This window comes from Ambystoma mexicanum, chromosome 6p (assembly GCF_040938575.1).
Source record: "Ambystoma mexicanum isolate Mex_15411 chromosome 6p, UKY_AmexF1_1, whole genome shotgun sequence".
Taxonomy (NCBI): domain Eukaryota; kingdom Metazoa; phylum Chordata; class Amphibia; order Caudata; family Ambystomatidae; genus Ambystoma; species Ambystoma mexicanum.
In genome coordinates, this window is record NC_090935.1 from 1,518,637,769 (window position 1) to 1,518,661,646 (window position 23,878).

The 23,878-nt window shown below is 47.5% G+C and overlaps 1 protein-coding gene and 1 pseudogene across 7 annotated transcripts in view; one reads left to right on the forward strand and one right to left on the reverse strand.

Moving 5' to 3' along the window:
- Nucleotides 1-23,878, forward strand: part of NRG1 (neuregulin 1) — a 2,309,699-nt gene that overhangs the window by 1,162,390 nt on the left and 1,123,431 nt on the right. The window lies entirely within an intron of this gene.
- LOC138512731 (U1 spliceosomal RNA) lies at nt 6,889-7,040 on the reverse strand (annotated as a pseudogene).

A 23,878-nucleotide genomic window follows, 5' to 3' on the forward strand; every position in this document is an offset into this window, starting at 1 on the left:
CTTGAAAAGGGTGTGAATCTCTCCTATATGTATTACCTTCCCTTGTCACTGAGGGGTTATACAAAGATAGCGACCCCCTAAACGCATGTGCCACGGCAGAACCTAACCCGCTCGACCCCTGTGTCGCAGGGGCTGAGGGCATCAAAGGAGAAATCTCTACCACAAGTGCTTCCTGTTGTGCCTCTGTTGGCCATGGCCAAGTAAATGGTCTCATACTAGTGAAAAATTCTTGTATATCTTCTGGCATCTCACCATCCTGATCTTCCCGATTCTCCTCTGCCTTGTATTTCTCTATCGGTCCTTCCTTCTCCACTATCTTGGGGCACAGTCAAGCCTCTTCAGTTCCTCACCTACCTCTCAAAAATTGTATTTGTCCCCTCAGTTGATTATTACATTCTGTCACACCGCGCGCTCGCTCGCGGGCGCCACTTACCTGTCCTGGGGTCCCGGGTCCACGGCCGCAGCGGTCTCCTCCTTCATGGAGGCTGTACCCGCGGTGGCGTCTTTCCCCACGCCAGCCCGCGGTCCGGATAGGCTCCGTGGGCGCCGCCATCTTGCGAGGATCTGCGCATGCGCGGATCGTCAGTATCCGACTTCCCGCGCATGCGCAGTGTCGGAACATGCGTTCCAAGCCTCGCTTTGATGCCGGGCTTTAAAAGAGCGCCGCATACACGGGGACAACGCGTCTCAACACGGTTGTTTCTGTGTATGCGCTGCTGGAGCCCTGGTGTCCGTGCCTCAGCCTCTCCAGTTCCTTGCTCTGCCTTATCCTGCCTAGTCCAGCCTTTCCTCCTTGTCCTCTCTCTGCTCCTTAGTCCTCCTACCCCTTGCTTCCCAGTTCCACCTTGTCCTTGCCTGCCTCCTGGGTTAGGGTAGGGGAGTTCCTGTCTGGGTTCCTGGTTGCTTCCCTTCTGCTAGGTTAGTAGGATTCCCTTGTCTGTTCTGTTTGACCTTGCAGACCTTCCTCCTTTACCTGTCTTGTGCCCTGCCGGTACCTGTGCATTGCTACCCTCTTGGATGTTCCGGGTTCAGCTTCCACCATTATCGGTGTCTTCATTAAGCCTTCTCTGCCAGTGGAAACACTGTCCCGACGCCACGTAAATACGGAGAAGTGCCACCCGTGGCGTTGGGAGTTGGTTCAGTGCCATCCTGTCATATATCGTCAGGAGGGTATTGGGCTAATTTCTCGCGCTACTCATTCATCGGCAAGAGATACTCCGACAGACTGGCAACCTCAACTCCACGGTCTCCAGGAAGAAAAGGTAACCAGCGATCTTGTGAAGACTCGTTTAACAGATTGAGACGCCTTTCCTTCAGTCCCGACATGGACGACATGCAGGAATTACGCGAAGAAATGCGTGCCATGCGTCTTGAAATGACCACCCTCCGCCAGGAGAACGACACCCTTCGACAAGCGATGGGTCGGAGTATGGCTAACCCCTCACAACCAGCTACACCACCTGAGAACTCCATGGCTTACACTACTCCGATAAAGTATGATGGTGACCCGCGTCGAGTGGCAGAGTTCTGTACACACTGTCGGATCCATTTCCAGTTCAGGTCAAGTCATTTTGGTCAAGACAAGGCAAAGATCGGGTATATCCTTGGAAACCTAACCAGCAATGCACTTGCTTGGGCCGCACCTTTGGTCTCTACCAACAGTCCCCTGTTGGGTGATTTCGCTGCTTTCGAGAAAGCCTTTTTGGATGTCTTTAAACCGCCCAATTTGGCAGCCATGGCCCAGAATCAATTAATGGAGATCAAACAAGGACCAGGTGACATAATCCACTACATAAGTCGGTTTCGACAATTAGCAACCGATTCACAATGGCCCGAAATAATTCAGAAAACCTTGTTTCGTCGGGGACTACGAGAAGAGTACAAAGACGAATTGCTGCACATCCCGGAGCCAGAAACGATGCCTGCATTGGTGGAACAAGTCTTACGCATTGACCACAGGTTAGCTGAACGACGGAGTGAACGTCGCAGATCTGACAGGTATCACCCGGTTCTTCCGGTACTGAACCCCGGACCAGCTGTCTCTACCGATGTGGGTCCAGAACCCATGCAGTTGGGTGCCATCCGAGGCCCGTTGTCCGAGGCCGAAAAGAAAAGAAGACGACAGCAAAACTTGTGCTTGTATTGCGGTGGTTCGGGTCATTTTCTAGGCACCTGTCTGCTACGCCCTCTGAAGAAGCAGGAAAACTAACAGGCCCGTTGTTTGAGGAGAAGGCAGCAGCGGGCCGCCTCTCTGAATCTGACCTTCCTCCTATGAACCCGGTGCCCTTGTTGATCCTGAAAGTCGGTGTTGCCTGGCTAGGGAAGTGTATGAAAACCTGGGCCCTTCAAGGACAGGTACCCATTACCACTCATCCGGGACATCATCGAATCCCTGAAATCCGCACAAATCTTCACCAAGCTTGATCTAAGAGGGGCCTATCACCTGGTGCGGATTAGGAAGGGAGATGAGTGGAAGACGGCCTTCAAAACACCTATCGGTCACTACGAGTACAGGATGATGCCGTTTGGACTCTGCAACGCCCCGGCCGTCTTCCAGCGGTTCATGGACGATGTCTTTTCGGACCTTATTGGAATATCTGTATGGGTATACCTTGATGACATCCTGGTTTTTTCTGACACTCGAACTGCACATGTTGCGCATGTTCAAGAAGTTCTCCGCAGACTAAAAGCTAACGGCCTGTATGCCAAGGTAGAAAAATGTCAGTTTCATATGGAAAGCATGGAATTTCTGGGCTATGTGATCAGCAGCACAGGAGTGCGGATGGATCCCGCGAAACTGCAAGCTATACGAGAATGGAAACCGCCACATGGCGTGAAGTCACTTCAAAGGTTCTTGAGCTTCGCCAACTTTTATCGACGCTTCATTCCACGCTTTTCTCAACTTGCCAACAGCCTAACCCGCCTGACCAGTACCAAGGTGCCATTTCTCTGGGACACGCAGGCCGAGGAGGCATTTCTGGAATTGAAAAAATCCTTCATGTCGGCTCCTGTTCTTAGACATCCAGATGATGAAAAGCCATTTGTGGTTGAAACAGACGCTTCGGACTACGCAATTGGTGCGGTCTTACTACAGCAAGATTCAGTCACGGGAACAGAGCACCCGGTGGCTTACTACTCACGGAAATTGTCAGCGAGCGAGAGAAACTATGCGTTGATTGAAAAGGAATTACTGGCTATGAAAGCAGCTCTCGAGGAGTGGCGACATCACTTGCTGGGTGGGAGGTACCCGGTGGTGGTTCGCACAGATCACCGTAATCTACAGTTCCTGCGCTCTTTGCAATGCAGAACCTCCCGTCATGCTCGTTGGGCCTTTTTCTTTTCGCAGTTCGATTTCACCGTCACATACATTCCTTGTTCCCAGAATACGAAGGCTGATGCCCTGTCTCGGTCTCTGGAAAACAAGGTTGAAGGTGCCAAGGAACCGGAGCCTCTGATAGCGTCAAAGCATTTTCTATCGATGGTGACTCCCCAGCTCCAACAGTTGATAGAAGCCACACGAACGGATCCCTCAAGATTACAGATACTACAACGTTCTGACATCAGAGAACGTGACGGCTTGTTGTTCTTTAAGGAACGTCTATACGTTCCCACCTTGGAGCTCCAGAAGATCGTTCTACAGAATTGCCATGATTCCGTCGTTTGTGGTCACCGTGGAGTCTGCACAACACAAGAACTGGTTGCACGGCAGTACTGGTGGCCTGGATGGGCCACGCTGGTAAAGCACTACGTGGATTCCTGCCCTGAATGTGCCCAGATCAAGATTCCTCGCAAAAGGCCCATTGGTCTCCTGAAACCCACGCCTACGCCTCCGTACCCTTGGCATACCATCGCCACGGATTTCATCGTTGACCTGCCCCTGTCTGGTGGTTTCACGTGTATAATGGTGGTGGTGGACTGCTTCACCAATACTGCTCATTTCTTGCCCTTTCCCAAACTGCCCACTGCCTCCCAGATGGCACGACGTTTTCTACACGAGGTATATCGTCTTCATGGTCTTCCGGAGAAAATTCTATCGGACCGGGGATCTCAATACATCTCATCCTTTTGGGACCAACTGTGTCGGCATTTGGACATTCAGCGAGCCCTGAGTTCCGGCTATCATCCACAGACCAATGGGCAGACGGAGCGCACCAATCAAACCCTTGAGCAATACCTACGTTGTTATGCCAATGCCACTCAAGACAACTGGTCGGAATGGTTGGACACCGCGGAAGCAGCTTACAACAATGCTGTTCATTCTGCTACCGGACTCAGCCCCTTTTTCTGCTCTTCTGGTCTTCACCCAAGATTGCTGCCAGTTCGTCCTACATCTTCCAGTGCCGTACCATCTGCAGATGCCCTGGTATACCTGATCCGCAATCAACATCGCCTGGCGGCCGGTACCTTGGCAGTGGCACAAGCATGTATGAAGGAACAGGCTGACAAGAGACGGAGCCCTGAGCCTGTCCTTCATGTTGGGGACAGGGTATGGCTGTCCTCCAAGAATCTACCGGTACGCAATTTACCAGTAAAACTGGCTCCCCGCTTTTTTGGTCCCTTTCGCATCATTGGGCGTGTTTCTTCTGTTGCCTTTCGTTTGTCTCTGCCACGTTCTTGGAGGGTCCATCCTGTCTTTCATGTCTCTCTTTTGAAGCCCTATGTGCCCGATGTTATGGGTCGCACCTGTTCCCGTCCTGCCCCGGTCTTGGTTCGGGGGGTCCCTGAGTTTGAGGTGCAGGAGATATGTGATTCACGGATTTGGCGGGGTGCTCTGCAACTCCTGGTCAGCTGGAAGGGATATCCTGCTTGTGACCGCACTTGGGAACCACGCTCCTTCGTGCATGCACCGCACCTGATTCGGGACTTCTATCTCCGCTACCCTTGGAAACCCGGTGCTCCGGGGTTATCCGGGAGGGGGTATGGTGTCACACCGCGTGCTAGCGGGCGCCACTTACCTGTCCTGGGGTCCCGGGTCCACGGCCGCAGCGGTCTCCTCCTTCATGGAGGCTGTACCCGCGGTGGCGTCTTTCCCCACGCCGGCCCGCGGTCCGGATAGGCTCCGTGGGCGCCGCCATCTTGCGAGGATCTGCGCATGCGCGGATCGTCAGTATCCGACTTCCCGCGCATGCGCAGTGTCGGAACATGCGTTCCAAGCCTCGCTTTGATGCCGGGCTTTAAAAGAGCGCTGCATACACGGGGACAACGCGTCTCAACACGGTTGTTTCTGTGTATGCGCTGCTGGAGCCCTGGTGTCCGTGCCTCAGCCTCTCCAGTTCCTTGCTCTGCCTTATCCTGCCTAGTCCAGCCTTTCCTCCTTGTCCTCTCCCTGCTCCTTAGTCCTCCTACCCCTTGCTTCCCAGTTCCACCATGTCCTTGCCTGCCTCCTGGGTTAGGGTAGGGGAGTTCCTGTCTGGGTTCCTGGTTGCTTCCCTTCTGCTAGGTTAGTAGGATTTCCTTGTCTGTTCTGTTTGACCTTGCAGACCTTCCTCCTTTACCTGTCTTGTGCCCTGCCGGTACCTGTGCCTTGCTACCCTCTTGGATGTTCCGGAGTTCAGCTTCCACCATTATCGGTGTCTTCATTAAGTCTTCTCTGCCAGTGGAAACACTGTCCCGACGCCACGTAAATACGGAGAAGTGCCACCCGTGTCGTTGGGAGTTGGTTCAGTGCCATCCTGTCATATATCGTCAGGAGGGTATTGGGCTAATTTCTCGCGCTACTCATTCATCGGCAAGAGATACTCCGACAGACTGGCAACCTCAACTCCACGGTCTCCAGGAAGAAAAGGTAACCAGCGATCTCGTGAAGACTCGTTTAACACATTCCCTCAGTCATTTCTCATAGCTGTAGACTCTTCCAACCACTTGGCGAATGCTCACCACTGTACTGCTGGTATCTTAGTGCCTTCCACTTCCAGAGCCCTTCTAAGGGGTCCCAGTTTATCCAAATTAAATGTCTCTTCAAAAAGAAATTAAGTCTATTTGTTACATCTAGTCAAATAGTGCCATGAATCCAAATAATCATAAGACAAACTGTTAAACTTCCTAAAAGTATAAGGGGCTGGCAGCCCCTTTGGGGGTTCCTCCGCCTGTTTTGATAGCTCTTTGTCAATTTTCCCCTTTCCCTATGTAAGTCTGCTTTCACTCATCACTTGCCCTCTTACCTAGGACGCCCCTGCTCCACGTGTTCTTCGAGTCCACTCGTTCACAGTCCCGAGAGGGAAGGGGCTTCTCTTTCACAACCATAGACACTGCTGAGTGATCTGACAGGGATAAAGTCTCTCACCATCCACTCATCTGCCTGTCCCTATTTAATTCTGGTCTTTACCCTTTTCCCCAAAGTGTTACCCTAACCCAGGCTTGTCCAACCTTTTTAAATATAGGGCCGAAGCATTAACTTTTTGTCGCCCAGTGGGCAGGTGAGCAAAAAGTCAACAACCTCACCCAAAGCAGTGTATTAAAAAATGATATTGTGTGACCTCTGACACAAGAGCATCACTGGCAGTGATAACCATGCAGTCCCAAGGATAGCTTTTGGTGTCAGGGGCAGTGATCAAAGGTTAGTTGCTTGTGATATTCTCATATTAAGTTGCATTGACCCCACAACAGTTGTCCATGTTTTAACAAGCTGAATATCGGCATCGCTATTGGGAATTCTCATGGGCCCCCCGGCGAACCCCTGTGAGAGATTCAGCGCATGGGCATGCATTGGCAGTGCAGCACGTGGGCACGCATTGGTAGTGCAGCGCATGGGCATGCATTAGTAGTGCAGCGCGTGGGCATGCACTAGCAGTGCGCTCAGAATCTCTGCCACAAGACATGGGGCTCTCTGTGCAACCAACCGAGCAGGCCTAGTGCACACTTTACCTTTCCTTTCTTTCACCAATAAATCAGGGGAAAGCGCAAACGCTGTCCCCCACTACCAGAAATAATGCAGTCGAGTATCACGCATTTGGGGTCAGCAAATCCGATGTCCAATGGGTGAGCCTCACCCTGGGGGATCTGCCTTTGTGATCACAGATTCTCCCCTGCCAGGTAAGTATGAGTTGCAAGCAAGAAGGCAGGGGTTGGGCCCATTCTGGTAGCCCCGCTAAGCGAGGGTGAGAAGGCAGGCCATGACCCTGTCCCAGACCCACCCCTCCCCCCCCGGGAGCTTTGAGTGGGCACCTGATATCATGGGGCGCACAAGTCTGGGGTTAGATACCTGCGCACTTGACCTCTCCAGTGAATGCTGTGGACCTGAGCTGCTCAGAGCTGTCCCCCTTGACTGCAGCAAAATAAATTCTACAGCAAGACCAGGGGTTCTGTGTGCAACCCCTCGCGCACACCTTACTTTTTCTTGCTGTGGGCCCGATGACCTGCTCAGAGCTTGACTGCAGGAAAATAAATTCTGCACAACCTTCAAGGCGGGTCGAGGGGGTTAAAACATTTGCATCTCAAGCTCCATGCTTTTGGAAACCGCGAATGCCCACTTTTAACAGCACAAACTAGTTTTACCCTTCTTATGAAACATTTTTAAACACATCTTTTCCGCACCTATTTAAATGAATGTGTTTAAACCTCTGATCACCTGCTCTATCTCTACCTAGCGCTTTAAAATCCTAGGGTCCTCGGCGCTTGACTATAAACAAAAAAACTGTGGGCGGGGTGTACAGCAGAGAGGGAGAGATGCAGAGCAATACATACATGAGAGAAGTGCACCAAATGGTGCACTGATGGGTGAGGTGCAAAGAGCAGGACACAAAAGACAGAGCTGGCCAGAAACTGGTGCACACAGTAAACCAGGGAAGTGCCTCTTGCACCAAAGCTCTGGGCTGACAGATATGGGGCAGTGGTGTGTAGAACCTCGTGCAGCACAGAAGGCTGCAAACAGAGGTGCATTATCTGAGCAGAAAGTAGTGCACAGAGGAGAGTAATGAAAAGAACGGTGTGCAGGGAGACAGCTGTAAAGAGGTGCATTGTCTGAGAAGAGTGTTGTGGTGTACCTGAGAGAGGGATGCAAAGAGGGGTACATTGGCTGAGCCGGGTAGTGATGCACAGAGCAGAATGGTGCACAGAAGGTATGCAAGGTAGAGATCTGCAAGGTCAGCAGCATTTGCTGAGAAGAGAGTGGTGTCCAGAAGAGTGCAGTGTGCAGGGAAGAGGAATGTAGAGAGGTGCACAGGCTGCGAAGAGAGTGATACACGGAGGAGAGTGGTGCAAAAAAAGGTGCGCAGGGGGAGAGAGCTGCAGCTAAAAGGTGAATTGCCTGAGTAGAGGGTGGTGCACAGAGGAGAACAGTGCACAGAAAGGTGTGCAGGGTTCAGCAGCTGCAGATAGAGGTACATTGGCTGACCAGAGAGTTGTGCACAGAGGTGAGTGGTGCAAAAAAGGGTGTGCAGGGGAGAGAGCTGCAGAGAGGGAAGCATTGCCTGAGCAGAGGGTGGTGCACAAAAGAGAACAGTGCACAGAAAGGTGTGCAGGGGAGAGCTGCAGAGAGAGGCGCATTGGCTGAGCAGAGAGTGGTGCACAGAGGAGAGTGTGGAAAAAAGGGGAGCGCAGGGGAAGAGAGCTGCAGAGAGAGGTGCATTGCCTGAGCAGAGGCAGTATGAGTTGCAAGCAAGAGTGCAGGGGTTGGGCCCGTTCTGGAAGCCCCGCTAAGCAAGGGTGAGAAGGCAGGCCCTGGCCCAGCCCCAGCCCTCCCGGAAGCCACGACCCCCATGACCCAGTTAATTTATTTATTTATTTAATGTTCGACAGATATCCGACAAACATTTCATAAATTAATAAATTAACCGGGTCGTTGCTGAGAACTGTAACGCTGCGACCCGGGTAATTTCTTTATTTATGCAATGTTTGTCGGATCCGACAAACATTGCAGAAATAAATAAATTAACTGGGTTGGTGGCTGAGGACTGTAACTTCCTCGGGTGACCCCATTTATGGGGTCACCCAGGGAAGTTCGTTTGTGCGCGTGCACATTTTTTTTCTTTACCTTTGAGCTCGCGGGCCACCTGAAACGGCTTGGAGGGCCGCATTGTGGCCCGCGTACCGCATGTTGGACAACCCTGCCTTAACCAGTACCCAACCATTGCACTGTGCTTAGTGCCTATCCTCTGTATTTTGCTAGATTAACCTCTGGATAAAATAGAGACAGAACTAAAGGGATCACAGTTATAAATCAAGCAAAAACCACTACCAATGATCTATATCCAGCCCAAATTCTGCATCCCATTTCAGAATATCCCCTAAAAATGTCCCACCCCTTTCTGTCAATTCCCTGGGTCCAAACAGAACCCTCAGTTCTCTGTGTGGCCCCACATGCCCTCTCATCAATCCCGATAACCTCCTCCAGAAGCCCTCTATGGAGATTTGCAAGTAGGTCTCCTACCTTATAATTTTGAGTGCTTGTGGGGGTGTTTGGATGGAGACTCACGATAGTGGGTGGTCTACAGCATTGCTCAACAGGTCTGAGTCATGGTCAACACGCACTAACCAAATCAGAACAAAGGACTCAGTAGCCTTGTCGAGATTGGACAGAGCAAGATATCATGGATAAATTGGCATATCTCCAGCTGCAAAAACATATTGAAGATCATGGGATTCTCTGCACACGCCAATCGGGGTTGCGGGCTCAGCACGGGATGGAAACCGCCAAGCTGGACCTTAAATCCACCTTGGCCAGCATGGTGAATGATGGTCATCCCGCCCCTGCTGATGCTTTTGGACCTTTTTGCAGCCTTTGTCTTGGTGGACCAGTCCTCCTGGTAACACGCTTGAGGTAGGTCGCCAACTGCTCCCCACTCGCTTCCCAGTGGATCTCATAATTTCTTGGTCCCCCTACTGTCCGAGTGGCCATTGGGGGAGAGAGTTCAGACCCCATTTCTCAAACCTGTGGAGTCCCAGAGGGGTCCTGTCTTTCCCCAACATTGTTTAACATCTATATATGTCCACTTCTTGACACGCTGGATGCACTGGGGGCTCGTTATACCAACTACGCCAATGGTACCCAGGTCGTCCTCCAGTTGAGTGGGAATTATGAGCAGGACTTGGCTGCCATTAATACCATCTATAAGGCCACCCAGGACTGGATGGCCACCAACTCGCTTGCCCTTAACTGCAAAAAGACTGAGCTCTTAATTATGGCATTAAAAGTCTGTTTGAGCAAACTAGACCTTGCCTACGCCAAATTAACTATTGCTTCAAACATTATCCCGGTAATGAAGAAGGTGAAGACACTGGGAGTCATCCTTGACGATGAGCTATCTATGCATCCTCACGTCGCCTTTATCCGATCATCCTGCAGCCTGATCACGAAGCAAATTAATTATATTTGCCCCTTTCTTTCCACCAACAATTGTACCTTGCTCGCCACCGCATTAGTCAATTCCAGGCTCGACTACTGTAATAGTCTCCTAGCAGGCACATTCAAGCCAATATTTAAGCCCTGCAGGGCGCACAAAACAACGCGGTCCGAGCTATACAGGGACTACCCAAATGTGCCCACATCTCAGAAGCCAGAAGGTCACTTCATTGGTTACCTGTTAGACATAGGAATAACCATAATATCTTGACCTTGTCCTTTATATGCAGAAGAAATGTGTGTCCTATCTTATTGACAGAATAAAACCCAAGGTAGGAGGTAGGGTGCTTCGCTCCTCCGCCTGTCCTACATTCATCCAGCCCAGGTATAAATGGGCACATTTTGGGGGTACCACTTTCAATGTCCAAGCCCCTTTGCTGTGGAATCTTCTTCCTGGACATATACGCATGACTGAAAGCCTGGCTCATTTTAAAAAAGAAATAAAAACGCTACTTTTCAATCAGAACCCTGACTGAACCTATTCTGTACCCTAATGGTTCCCCTGCTGACCCCTGAGATCCCTATTTGTCTGTTGTCTGTCTTTGTTTCTCTGTGCGCTCTGAGGCCCACGAGCATGTGGCGCTTTATAAAAATTTAAATACATTTTTTAAAAAATCATTTATTACTTTTTTTGCAAACCACAGAAACGGCCGGCACCCATTAACCCGACGCCCAGACTAACCCATACCACCTCCAATTCGCCTCCCCTTATATCTCGATTTGGTTGGGTCCCTAACAATGCACATCATTTCTGTTTGACCTCTCCCGCTCCCAAGACATAGCAATAGCCCTTCTTGTTCATTCCGTAGTCTGTCTTCCGTTTCCATCCCCTTGCCCCCTCATCATGTGATCCTCTGCTTTCAAGTCGCTCACTGTGTTCTGATGATAGCTGGCATCATCCTCCTCAGGTGAGGGGTGCGGGGCCACTGCCCCCTGACGTACTTCCGGCCAAGAATAAAGTCCCATTGTTCAAAACGGTCTTTGCTGGCAAATTCCAAGATGGAGTCACAGGTGGCCTTCACCCAGTGCCCTGAGAGCTTGTGAAAGCGCTGCCTCAGCAGTCCTACAGCGCATGTCCCATCTAAGTGAGCCTTCAGGGCAAGCATTACCTACAGCCAACACTTGGGCATTGTATTATAGACGAACGACAGGTATTCAAATATACTACCATACGCCTCCCATATCATCATTTACCCTCATAGGTGTTGACGGTCATCTCATGCCTTTATGGCGTAATTACAACATAAATCGGGTTTTCCTTAGCACGTGTGTCATCAGCGTTCACACGAGTATATACAATATTATTGGTCCGATATTAAAGAGATTTTTTTGTTTATTGAGCTAGTGTTCTTCCTCAACTAGGCCACATACAAACTATAAAGTACCACTTTTTGACACAATATGCTGATATTATACAGCAACATTATAGCACTTGTTTAATATTATTGTAATGGAAAAAATACTTCCAACATATTTTCAAAAGATTGAGGAAGACAGTAGTTAGTTTACTAACTATGCTGCCTTTTAGTAGCATTAGGTTTATAACGTTCCTGTGCTGCCTTTTTAAGATGTTGTGGAGCACCCAAAATTAAAATGTTGGTTGTAATAATAATAGATACGCATTCTTGAAATTCTTTGTCAATCTGAGCCTGTATGAAACTCCATAATGGCTACATACAAACAGTTGTGTTTCTCTTTGCAGCCAAGTTGTGCAGTGTCCACTACATAATGGACAACCTTCCTGAAATATAATTCCAATAGTTAAAGGAGAGTTCCGGGACTTTTTTTTTATTGTCCCTACGGGTCGGCCATGTGTTTGTAAGCATAAATCGGTAGATCGTAGGAAACTTTCCTATGGACCTTACCCGACTTTTCGCCCCTTATCGCACTCGAAATCAGCCTCCATTTTGTGATAATCCTATCATTCCGCCGCATCGACCTGGCTCACCTGCCTTTGCGGCACTAAATCAAATCCCCCGCCCCTGAAACAGACTTTATCAAAACATTCATATTCCCCGCCTCTATCCGTGACGTGACTGTGCTGCGTGGGCAAACGCGCCCAGGCGTCTTCTACGCGACTCCACACAGACCCCGGAAATCAACACAGATCAGCTCACAATACAGCGCACCACAATTCGGAATATGAAACTGTACTTTGAAATCAAACCGCAAGATTGTAAATGTGGTAAAGTACATTTATTTGACATCAAATGTTTAGAGAATATTCAGCGATTTGCATTTTTATTTGCTCATGTTCCAAAAAGTTCGTATTGAGGAACGCGATGGTCCTTTGCTGTACACAGGGTCTTAGAGCATCTCACAATACAGCACCACAATTCGGAATGTGAAACCGTGGTTTAAAAGCAAACGGCAAGATTGTACATTTGGCAAAGTACGTTTATTGGACATCAAATGTTTAGAGAATATTCAGCGATTTGCATTTTTCTTTGCTCTCGATCCAAATTAGTTCGTCTTGAGGGAAGCGATGTTCGTGTGCAGTACACAGGGTGTTGGTTTACGATAAAAATAAGCTCTTCTGTCGCACTGATAATCGCATGGCTGTTCCAACAACGAGGCACTAGGCCACCACAATGGTAGGTATGTTGCATCTAACCGTTAGTACCGCGTAAGGGCATACTTGTACTTGGCGATCGTCCCATAAAATGGTCAGGGTGGTAACGTTGTTCACGCGGAGAAGCAACTGGCGGCTGTAGAAGCCGTCCGCCGGTGTCTGGTACTCGTGACACAGACAGTAGTGAATGATGTACCTAAAAACATAAAAAATGAAATTAGTCTCACCATCAGATCCTTATTAAAATTATTCATTTCATAGCGAGGACAGCGCTACTGGGTGTACACAAGTGTTTAAAGGCGTGGCGAGGCATGGAGGGGGGGGGAGTGGAGTACAAGGTAAGTAGCATAAAATAATAAATAAATAGGGCCAGCTGGTGGCAAGTGCAAGGTAAGTGCAGAACAAGTGCTGGGAAGGGGGGGCTGTAGGATACTGAGACAGTCCCCCAGTGCAGGGGTTGACAGGGAGGCAGTGCAGGTGGAGAGTGGAAGGGCCCAGGACCGAGGTCGCAGACAGTGGACCAGTTGTAGCAGTGGATAGGGAGAGAGAAAGCAGAAGCAAAGAGGAAGGTTTTGAGGTGCTTCAGTAAAAGCAGATGTTTCTCCTCCAGATAGTGCGCGGTAGAAAACACTATGCCACATAGAACGAACAAGTACAACTGAACCCGTCTTTAAAGCCACTGTATAGTAATGAAATTGCGGTATAAACTCATCAAAAGTTACTTACATTATATTTGCATTTTCCATTGTGTCTCTGTGTAGGGCAGACCCGAAACACCACTCCTTCTTTGCCGACGTTACTTCTTCTAATGAACGTGGCTCATCGTTTTGTTTCTGAAATTTTATTCATTATCTTTTCTTAGTCTTTCAGGATGGTCCCGGCCTGTCAAGGTCAAATCACAATAGAACCTTATATTGGGTCGTGGGCCGTTCCGCCACCCGAGCAAAACATCAAAGCAGCTGACCTTCACTTTGAGCGAGCACACATTTCTAGTTAGCTCCAGTTAGTGTAAGGGCATCTTGTCTGCGTGCCTTTTTTTTTATTGTCCCTATGGGTCGGCCATGTGTTTGTAATATGGAAACATTCTATAATTTTTGTAAAAATGATTTATATTACTGTTTGGTTTAATTGCAATGGGCCTGCAACATGAGGAGACTCGAGAGAACAGACAATCGAATTACAATCATTTAAACCGTGATGTGTATTTCTCAATGAGCTCTGCTTTAGGTGGACATGGAACAGAGGCAATGTTGGGTGGCAATGCAGTTGTCCCCTGCATAGGTTCGTTCACCACTCCATGTATGTGCCTATCGAGGACATCTACGATAAGTCTCTCAATAAACTCATATTGCATATCCTCAAACACTGGTTTGATCACCCATTGTTTACTTCTTTTAGTGAAGGCCTTATTGTAGCGAAGCGTCCCTAAAGTTCCGGTCGTCCTACTTTGTTGACGGCCAACATTATGGTTATGTGCCAAGACCGCTAGAAGAGTCCGATTTATCATGCCTTCCATGCCAAAATGCAATCTTTTGGGCCTGTACTTTAGGCACATATTGTGGAACACCTCCAAATCTCCTGTGTGGCAGAATTCCGTGAGTCCCCTCAAATCTCTTGTTATAGTTTTATCAAATACAATCTTTTCAATGGCCTTGTGAGTGGGTGATGAAGGAATCAGCCACTTCTTCTTCCGTGCCTCCTCTGTGGACAAATGGCCATGTTCACATTTGTGGAAATGCTCATTTGTCGACCATCGATGTACGTTGCTACAGTGCAACATTACTGACCGCCATTTTTCCAGTAGAATTTCCAACGACCCTTCACATGTTTTTGAGCTCCACCAAAGATGGTTGCTGATTGACTTGGACCACTGTGAAATACCTTGCATATCTTTTTTTTTTCCTGCAGCCGACAATTTTTTATTGATTGATTTTGCAAGATGCCAAACGTCAAATTGGTGATTTATATTTTTGTACTGTTCTCTCATTGTCTTGGCAATTGAAACGTGTCTGTCCGTGGCTATCAGGTCGATCACCATTCCCCGCGATTGTAGTTCTTGCAATGATGCTACAAAGCCAACTTTCTCCATGGCCACTGAGGATGTACTTTGTGACACCTGCACGACCACCGAACTCACAATTTTCTTACTTTCCATGTCCTGAAAGTGGTAGGTGCAGTACTTGGCTGAAAATCCTGGACTGTCGCATTGTCCATCACCGGCTAGCCTGAAGCGTTTGCCCGCGAATGTACTTTCCATTGACATTTTTTCCATTCTCCAAGCTTCGCTGATGGCTGGAAATAGATAATCGGTTTGGTATTTGTAGAACTGACTTTTCGCAATGAAATGGATTCCCACAAACTGAAAGAAATACTGTAACTTTTTAAAACTTGAACCACTAAAAAGTGCGGCCGCTGCACAAAGTAGATTGCCTGCTGGCAGTTGCCCCAGCATGGGTTGTGCAGACCATGTGAACGGATGATATTGTGTACAGGTGGCATGTATTTTAAGGTTAGTGCCTCGAATTGCACGAGTCACATTAATCAATGGCTCCCCACATACTTCCCCACCAACCCAATGCCCACATTTCATCATCATAATAATATCCATCAAACAGCTATCGAATACAATGAATTTGGCCTCTTTCCTTATACTGTCACTCTGCATCCCAGCTGGTTCGGCCTGTAACGTTGAGGACATGTCACTCGCATGAAAGGTACAATCTCTGATATCGTCTTCCGCTATGCTGAGTGATATTGATGGTGTTTCATTGTCGTCCACTTCATTCTCTTCCATTGCAACATCTGTTCCTTGTCCGGAGATGGGAGAAAAAAACAATGTCTTCAACTTTCGCGTGCTCTTATTTTTTGCGGGTGTGGATTCTGTGAATTGATCTACGACTGCATCCAAACTACCAGGAGGACATTCACTATCAATGGCTGGTGGTGGTATAGCTCCGTTGTCAATCACTTCATATTCTTCCCATTGGCACGATGCATCTCCAGTCTCAAGTCCCTGCCAAAAGGTTTGACAAGCAACATCTCTCGTTCGCTTCACTGTCTGTGTAGATCTAGTTCTTACACCCACTCGCAACTAGAGGACAGATTAGAAAAGGGATGTTCAGTTTAAACACAACTTACAGTATTGAACTATTGACAGTGAAAGACAACATAATATAGTGAACAGGACACTAACCTTCTTTTGCTTTCTTTTCTTTGAAACTTTCTTTCCTCGAACTTCAACATCTGGACGCTGTTGCTCCGACTCGTGTGTGCATGTCTCCACTTCCTCTCGCGCTGCAACGACTATACTTTCATGATAAGCACATCCATCACTCACTGAGGCTCCATCGACTCGCTGAAACATAGAACTTTCATTAGTATGTATAATAATATTGAAAACACAAAATGTACTTGGGGACCAATACCCATACGTACATCTCAATAGCAAAACACGAATGAACGCATTGTGTAGAACATTCAAACGACAATAGTTCACGCATTGTTGATCTAGTTAGATTGAACTGTCAAGATCCATACCTCGGGCTCCGCATAGACTTCCATTGATGATATTATTGAAGATGACGCTTCAGCAACTCCCTGAAACACAGTAATTGCATTAGTATGCTTTTCTATTTTGTTAAAAAGAACATAAACTTTGAGCAGGCGTCAACGGCTCATCTAAATAGACCTGCACAAATGATCAGTTGTCTAAAATAAATAATGGATATGTAAATATGATTCGATTTGCTCGATCGTTGGAAGTGTCACCACCCAGAGATCTGCATCAACTACTAGGGGTGATGTTCTTGTAGAAGAAGCTCCGTCATCTCCCTGAAACATAGTACTTGCGTTAATAAAGAAGGAAGTATAGCGGATGTAATCACGTCATATGATTTCGCTTGATCGAACTGTCAGTATCCATACCTCGAAATGCATAAGAACATCAAGGGACGATGTAACTGCGGTGCACACTTCTGCAAGCTGTTGCGCCGACCCGTAACTGCATGCTCCCCCTTCTACTTGGACTAATGCTCCATCGACTCCCTGAAACATAGGACTTTCATTAGTAATGAACACAATATTGAAAAAAGAAGACAAATAGGAGGGCGACGACAGAAGGACATATCAATGGCTAAAAACGAAAGAAACATTGTATGTAACAATCACGCTACAAGAATGCAAGATCTGATGATCTCCATCGATGGAACTGTCCGGAAACGTACCTCGAGCATCTGAGTGACATCTACGGTTGTCGTCAATGCGTTGGACTCCTCAGCATCTCCCTGAAAGACAGTACTTGCATTATTTTGGATAACAATAATTATAACTGAAAACAAAGACTAGAGGACGAGTACAAGGGTGTACCATTAGGTAAAATAATTACACGATCAATTAAAACTATTGATTTACATGCCTAAAACAAGTCAGTGTCAGAATAGCTAAGTAAGATTACCCGATAGGCGCTTGAAGTGGCTGATGACTGCAATAACGACACGGATGGAGAATATTCCGCCTTCATATTGAGTGGATACATAAATGGGGAAATTATTGTTAGCTAATGCTACACACTACCGCAAGGCCGAGAGATAAATACGTAAACTTGACTCACCAGTGGAGGGATGTGGACGAATAGAGTGGGAATAGCGGTTGAGAGCAATTTTCGCCTCGCTCGCGGTGTTTTCTTCTTTATTAGCAATGATGTGGAGTACATGTCTGGGCTAAAGTGCCTGCTGCAGATGCGGTATCGATCACCCCTCTTGTCCGCAAAGACTTCTAGGACTCTACTTTCTAGCTCAGAGGCTGGATATCCGCAATATCGGACCCATTCTCTTATCTGATCTATTGTCTTAGGGAAAACATGCATTATAGTACCTTCAGATTTGTTATGGGTCTTCGAAGGGCAACCGCCAATGGAACAGGCAGGCATTATGGAAAGTTCTGAAAAGTAAAGATCAACAATTCTCTATGAATACCAATGTGTTAAAACAGTAAATGACACATAAAAGGTTCAATGCAAGGTCCGTTTTGGTTCTTGGAACTATACACGTTATTCACATGCGGATAAGTATTTCAATAACTTTCAAAAAATAGAAAAAGTAATTTGACTAAACTCAGAACATGTGACTAGTTCCTTGCATGTACTGTCGTGAACGAAAAGAAAACATGGATGCAATTTGATGACTACTAGCAAATAGATATAAATTAAAAAATTGGACGCAAAATGATTATGGTACATGGACTTACCTTGACGAACAAACAGTTAGATGCAGGGATCAGAGTAGTTTCTTGTCGTAGAACAGGGAGCAGTTCACAGGTTGCAAACTGACGAGTTTGCTCAAAGTGGTCACGGAAGTTCACAGAGACGAAGAGCAGATAACCAGCACCTTCACGGGTTGACTAGCAAAGCGCAAAGAAGTTCTCATTAGAAATATGAGGTGGGTTATAAAGAATTCGAACCAGGGGTGTGTTTGTGAATGAATGACGTGTATATGTCGTGGCATTATGTGGATTGCAGGGGGCCGTCCAGCGTGAGGGGGATGCTTGGCAGGAGACACGGGGTCTGGAGGTAGACATGGGAACAACAAACCCATGCTCTATAGACCACTTTGAAGTGTACATGGTCTTTGGCACCTCTTGGCCTTTATCGCTCCCTGACAGCTCCACTTGCCAGCAGCTCAAGTACCCCGGTGCGAACTGCCTTTGATAGGGCGGGGGGTGGATCGGGGCGGTGGTCGTGCAGACAAGACACAGGAAGACTCGTGAATGGAGACACACTTATGTGGATTGCAGGGGGCCGTCCAGCGTGAGGGGGATGCTTGGCAGGAGACACGGGGTCTGGAGGTAGACATGGGAACAACAAACCCATGCTCTATAGACCACTTTGAAGTGTACATGGTCTTTGGCACCTCTTGGCCTTTATCGCTCCCTGACAGCTCCACTTGCCAGCAGCTCAAGTACCCCGGTGCGAACTGCCTTTGATAAGGCGGGGGGTGGATCGGGGCGGTGGTCGTGCAGACAAGACCCGTTTGCCGCAGGGCCTCACCAAGGAGAGGCCATCTAACTGAATGTAAGAGGATGGCTGCAGGATCTACTACATGGAAGGCAGGGGGGTGAGTTTATAAATACCTCACCCTCCCAGGAGAATATACACTAGATTCATTTAAAAAATCAAAACAACCATTGTTAAAATATATGTTGGGCTTTATTTTAGATTTTAATTAAACATAAATAATAAACATTACACATTGTAAAGTTGAGGTTGCAGCACATCGAGGGAAAATCCGCGGTATTGTCCACTGTCACTGGGGAAATGTTGTCTAATGGCAAGTACCGCACAGGCAGGTATTACTCTCCGAACGCGGTGTCCGAGCCTCCCGTGAAGCCACCAAGTGAAGCAACGATAGGCCACCAGCCTGTACCACCTGTGAAAAAAAAAGATGCAAACTGTATTAAACTGACCAAACTTTCTTATCAATGTCGATTCAGGTAACACATGTCATTTTCCTTAGAAAAAAATTATATCTAGAAAATGCACTATATGGAACCAATTTACATGCGTTCCAATGATATGTAAATGTAATTTTATATGTGGGAGACGACCATGAAATAGTGGTGGCATCACTGACATCACAAACAGAGTATACTTACTCGTTACTCGGATTACGCGGACGAACAGTGCCACGAAGTTCGTGCATAAGCACCATCATCATCCTCAACACTGTCCGTGAGAGGCAGGCTTCCCTGAACTCTGGCAGCTCGGTGATGCATTGCGGACTTTGCTCGCCTTCCTGCTGACTTTGCTCGCTTTCCGAAATGTAGGCCAAGCACCCGGAATTTTCACGGCAGCAGCAGTTCTCCTCCTCAGTTGGCATTAGCTCGCACCGATTGCACGTGCACCAGGTGGAGACGCCGTCCATGCGACATGGTCCAGGCTCTTCATCCGTTGACTGGTCCTCCCAACTGCCGTCCGAATCCCCATCGTTTTCGCGTGCTTGCCTTTCCAGTAGTTCTTCCTCGGTGTACTCGGGCTCGTACATATACGGCATTATTGTGGCCATTGTGCGGTAAAGATAGTAAAATAATTTATAGCGGTGGTACTGGTATCTGTTCACACGGGCTACAAGCGGCGAAGGTAGCTGACCAGAGCACTGAAACGAGTCACAGAATACTCAAAGTAACACAGAGAGAGGAATGGAATCGAAAATCTGCTGCTGTATGTTGTGAAACGGTCTGTTTATACTTATTGGGGAAAGAGGCGTCCTGCCATTTCCATGGCAACACGTCAATAGCTGAGGCGCAGCGATTGTTGACACGAGACGTGCTTGAAATGGGCAGTACGCGTCTGCTGATGTCAGGCTCAGGGGCGGGGGATTTGATTTAGTGCCGCAAAGGCAGGTGAGCCAGGTCGATGCGGCGGAATGATAGGATTATCACAAAATGGAGGCTGATTTCGAGTGCGATAAGGGGCGAAAAGTCGGGTAAGGTCCATAGGAAAGTTTCCTACGATCTACCGATTTATGCTTACAAACACATGGCCGACCCGTAGGGACAATAAAAAAAAAGTCCCGGAACTCTCCTTTAAAAATGTTCTCGCTGGAATAGATACTTGATCTTTGATCTGTCAGCCCAGTATCTTTTCAAAACAACGACCAACAATTGTTTATGCACTAACTTTCTTATAGAAGACTTTCAGTAAGAACCACTGTGAGAATAGACCATTTCCTGGTGAGAATGTGCACCTGGTCTTAAAACTGTACACTTTCATGATCAGGTATTGAAGGTATATAAGCCTTTACCAAAATACTCTGTTGAAACAATCTGACATTGACAAGCTGATTAAACATGAATTCACTGATAGACCAGCCAATGCATCAATCCACTGGTACGTGATCCTATTCTAACACCCCAAAGATAGCCATAATACATTAATTTTGCATCTTTTGGGCTGCTTATGGGGAAATATGTACTTTGACATTCTGCAGATACCATATCTCAAATACCATATGCACACAGTGCGTTTTATAACCTAGTAGTAACCAGTATTGCAGTTTATAGACTTTTATAATCTTGCATCTAGGTTTCTGGACGGGTCAAAGAGAAAAGAAAATAGGCAAAGTCCTCAATAGTCCTTAAGCCACAGTCATTTTACTATTATTTCTTGTAAAATACAAGCTTATCTATTGTGTTCCCACTTGTACAAAGACAGATGCCTACTCACTAAAATACGATTTAATAAATTACTGTTAAGGGTGGTGAGTGCTTCATAACTTTGTAAACAGTTCAACCTGAGATGGGCAGGTTGTTCAATGTTAATATGATAATATAGGCAGACTGTTGATAATTATACAACACAGCTGGCAAGGGTTGGTTACACTATGGAGTTTCCCCCTTTTATCCTCTCGTGGGTTTCCCGCCTACCTTGCCCAGGCTCCCTAATCCCTAGGTTGGCAACTAGAGATTGGTGACACCTACTATCTAGTGCTAGCTGTTAGTGACTGCCTAAAGGCAGCAGGCTTATCTATAGGGCTCCATCTGCGGATTGTCTAAAGATGCCCTAGCCGAAAGAAACACTCACCTGGTTTTCGAAATGGGAAATGATGATTTAAGGGTGACAGCGTCAGACACAGTAGTTTACCCTCTCTCTCAGTCACTCTATTTCTCCCCTCTCTCTGTTCATGCTACTCCTGCTATTCTACTCTCGCTCTCTCCTTCTTCTGTCCAAGCTCTCTCCATTTGGTTTTCTTCCCACTCTGTCTTCTTTCCCTCCGATGTTCACATTCTCTCTCTCTCTCTCTCTCTCTCTCTCTCTCTCTGTCTCTTCTTCTTTCTTCGCCCCTGTCCTATCCTCACCTCACTCTTCTCTAGTCCCTTCTGTTCACTGTGTTCTGTTCAATTCCATGTGTTAAAATCGTGGCAAAAATGGCTGTTTACACAAATAATTGCAGCAAAAATGCAGTGGTTTTGCCGCTGCAATCCATGTAAAGGATCCGGGGGACACCCCTGCAGCCCCCAGACCCACTATACCATTTAAGGAGAGCGGGGGACACCCCTGCAACCCCCCCCCATTAAATGGCTAATTTCGGAACTGTCGGGACTGGGGGCTAGCTAGCCTTTTGGGGCTACAACCAAAAGATCAGGGGCTATAGCCCCCTCAGCCCCCCCTAGCAACGCCTCTGCCTATAGTCTCACAATGTTTCTCTATCTACACCTCTGTGGCCTCATTCTACGAATCTATCTCCACCTGTCTCTTGTATCTGCCTTCTCGTTCTGCTTCACTCAGCCCACACCACTACTTCCACTTACCTCTTACACCCTCCCCACACCCTCCTACCATACACTCTTTCTTTCACGCTCTAATTCCCACTATACTTTCTCTCTGCCCTTTCTCTTTCTTTCCTTCTTTCACTCGCCTTTTACACACACTCCTCTTCACACTACACTGCATACAAGTGGTACCACTCCCTCTCTCAAAATCAGTGCCTCAACTGTACTCTGCTTCACCTCTGCCACCACTCTTCCACCATCCAATCCACTGTCTGTCCTCTGCCTGCTCCCTCAGTCCACATCTCCTGACCTCAACCCTGTAACCCACACTTTTATCTTCTATTCACTCCCTTTTCATAGTGTTTTTACCTTATTCTGACTCCTATTTTTTATTTTTTATATTTGCATTTTTAAAGCACTCACACAGCCCGGGGGCATCGAGGCGCTGTTACAGGAATAGGTCTTAGTTGTGTATTTATAATGCGCTTAATACGTGGGGTTTCTAGCCGCGCACCCGGGGATTGAACCTGTGTTGCTTTGTGTCGTCTTGTTTCCAAGGCGCGCCCGTTGCCGCTGAGCTATCCTACACTCCCTTCCATTAGATCTATGCCCATGTGACTCTGGGTGAATCTGAACCTATCTTTTCCCGAGGGGTTGGGTTAAACAGGTTCAAGGCTGTAAAAACAACTCTAAGCATTGTGCCATTTCAATGTCTGTAAGGAAGCAGCCAGGTGCTCATGCTGCTCATTTTGCATGTGGCTTCCTTCAGGAGTGGGTAAGTATTGTTGCCAATTTGGTTTAGGGAGGGTTTCTTTGTGACTCCTGTCCCCCAACCGTCACCTGGGGTTGTCTGGGGTTGAAAGGTTGGGTGTCTCATTCCTGTTTGACAGCACAAAATCATGTCTATTTCATTCCTGCTCATGATTCTGATCCCCTGGCTCTGGTTTGCGTTTTCTTAGTTGCTCACATGTGCATTCTGGGAGTTGCGGTTCTGATATAGAAAATAGAGAATACTGGCCATAAGAAATACTATGAGGTATTATGTGACAGAGGGAGGTAGCGACATTAACTTTCATGGCACTTGAGGGGGCCAATGACTGTGGCCACTTCCCCTACTCTTCCAAACTGCCTCTGGGACAGGTCTGGCTCTGGCTTGTGCCCAAGTGGCAATGGTGAATCGGTCAAGAGACATAACTGATCCCCAGCCAAAAGCCTCCTCCCATGTGGCCAGGGGAAGGCTGCCACTACATGATGCTAACCCTGGCTGTGGCATTATGAGGGAGGAACACATGGGAGAACATGGCTGTCCGGGTGAAGTGGTGATTCCTTTGGGGCAGACACAGTATTCTTGTTTTTATGAGGATGATGAGCCTATAATTCCCAAATGCTTAATGGCAGGCTGTCATTGCACAAGGCCCTCCCATGTTAAAATCCAAAGAACATTATCTGAGAAACCACCTAAACAGAATAAATCTTACCCCTTAGGAATTCATTAGTCACGTGTGACGTCCCCTGAATTTAAAGATGTTTTTATGGGTAAACGTCCCGAGCATAATGTCACTGCACACCACATTCACATAACATCTTCTGTCTACGACAAACTTAAGTGCAACCAACAATTGAACCAGAATTGCGTTAAAGAAGGTGATAACTTCATGGACTTCAAATCCCATACTACCCATGGTACTGGGACGAGGAAGAAA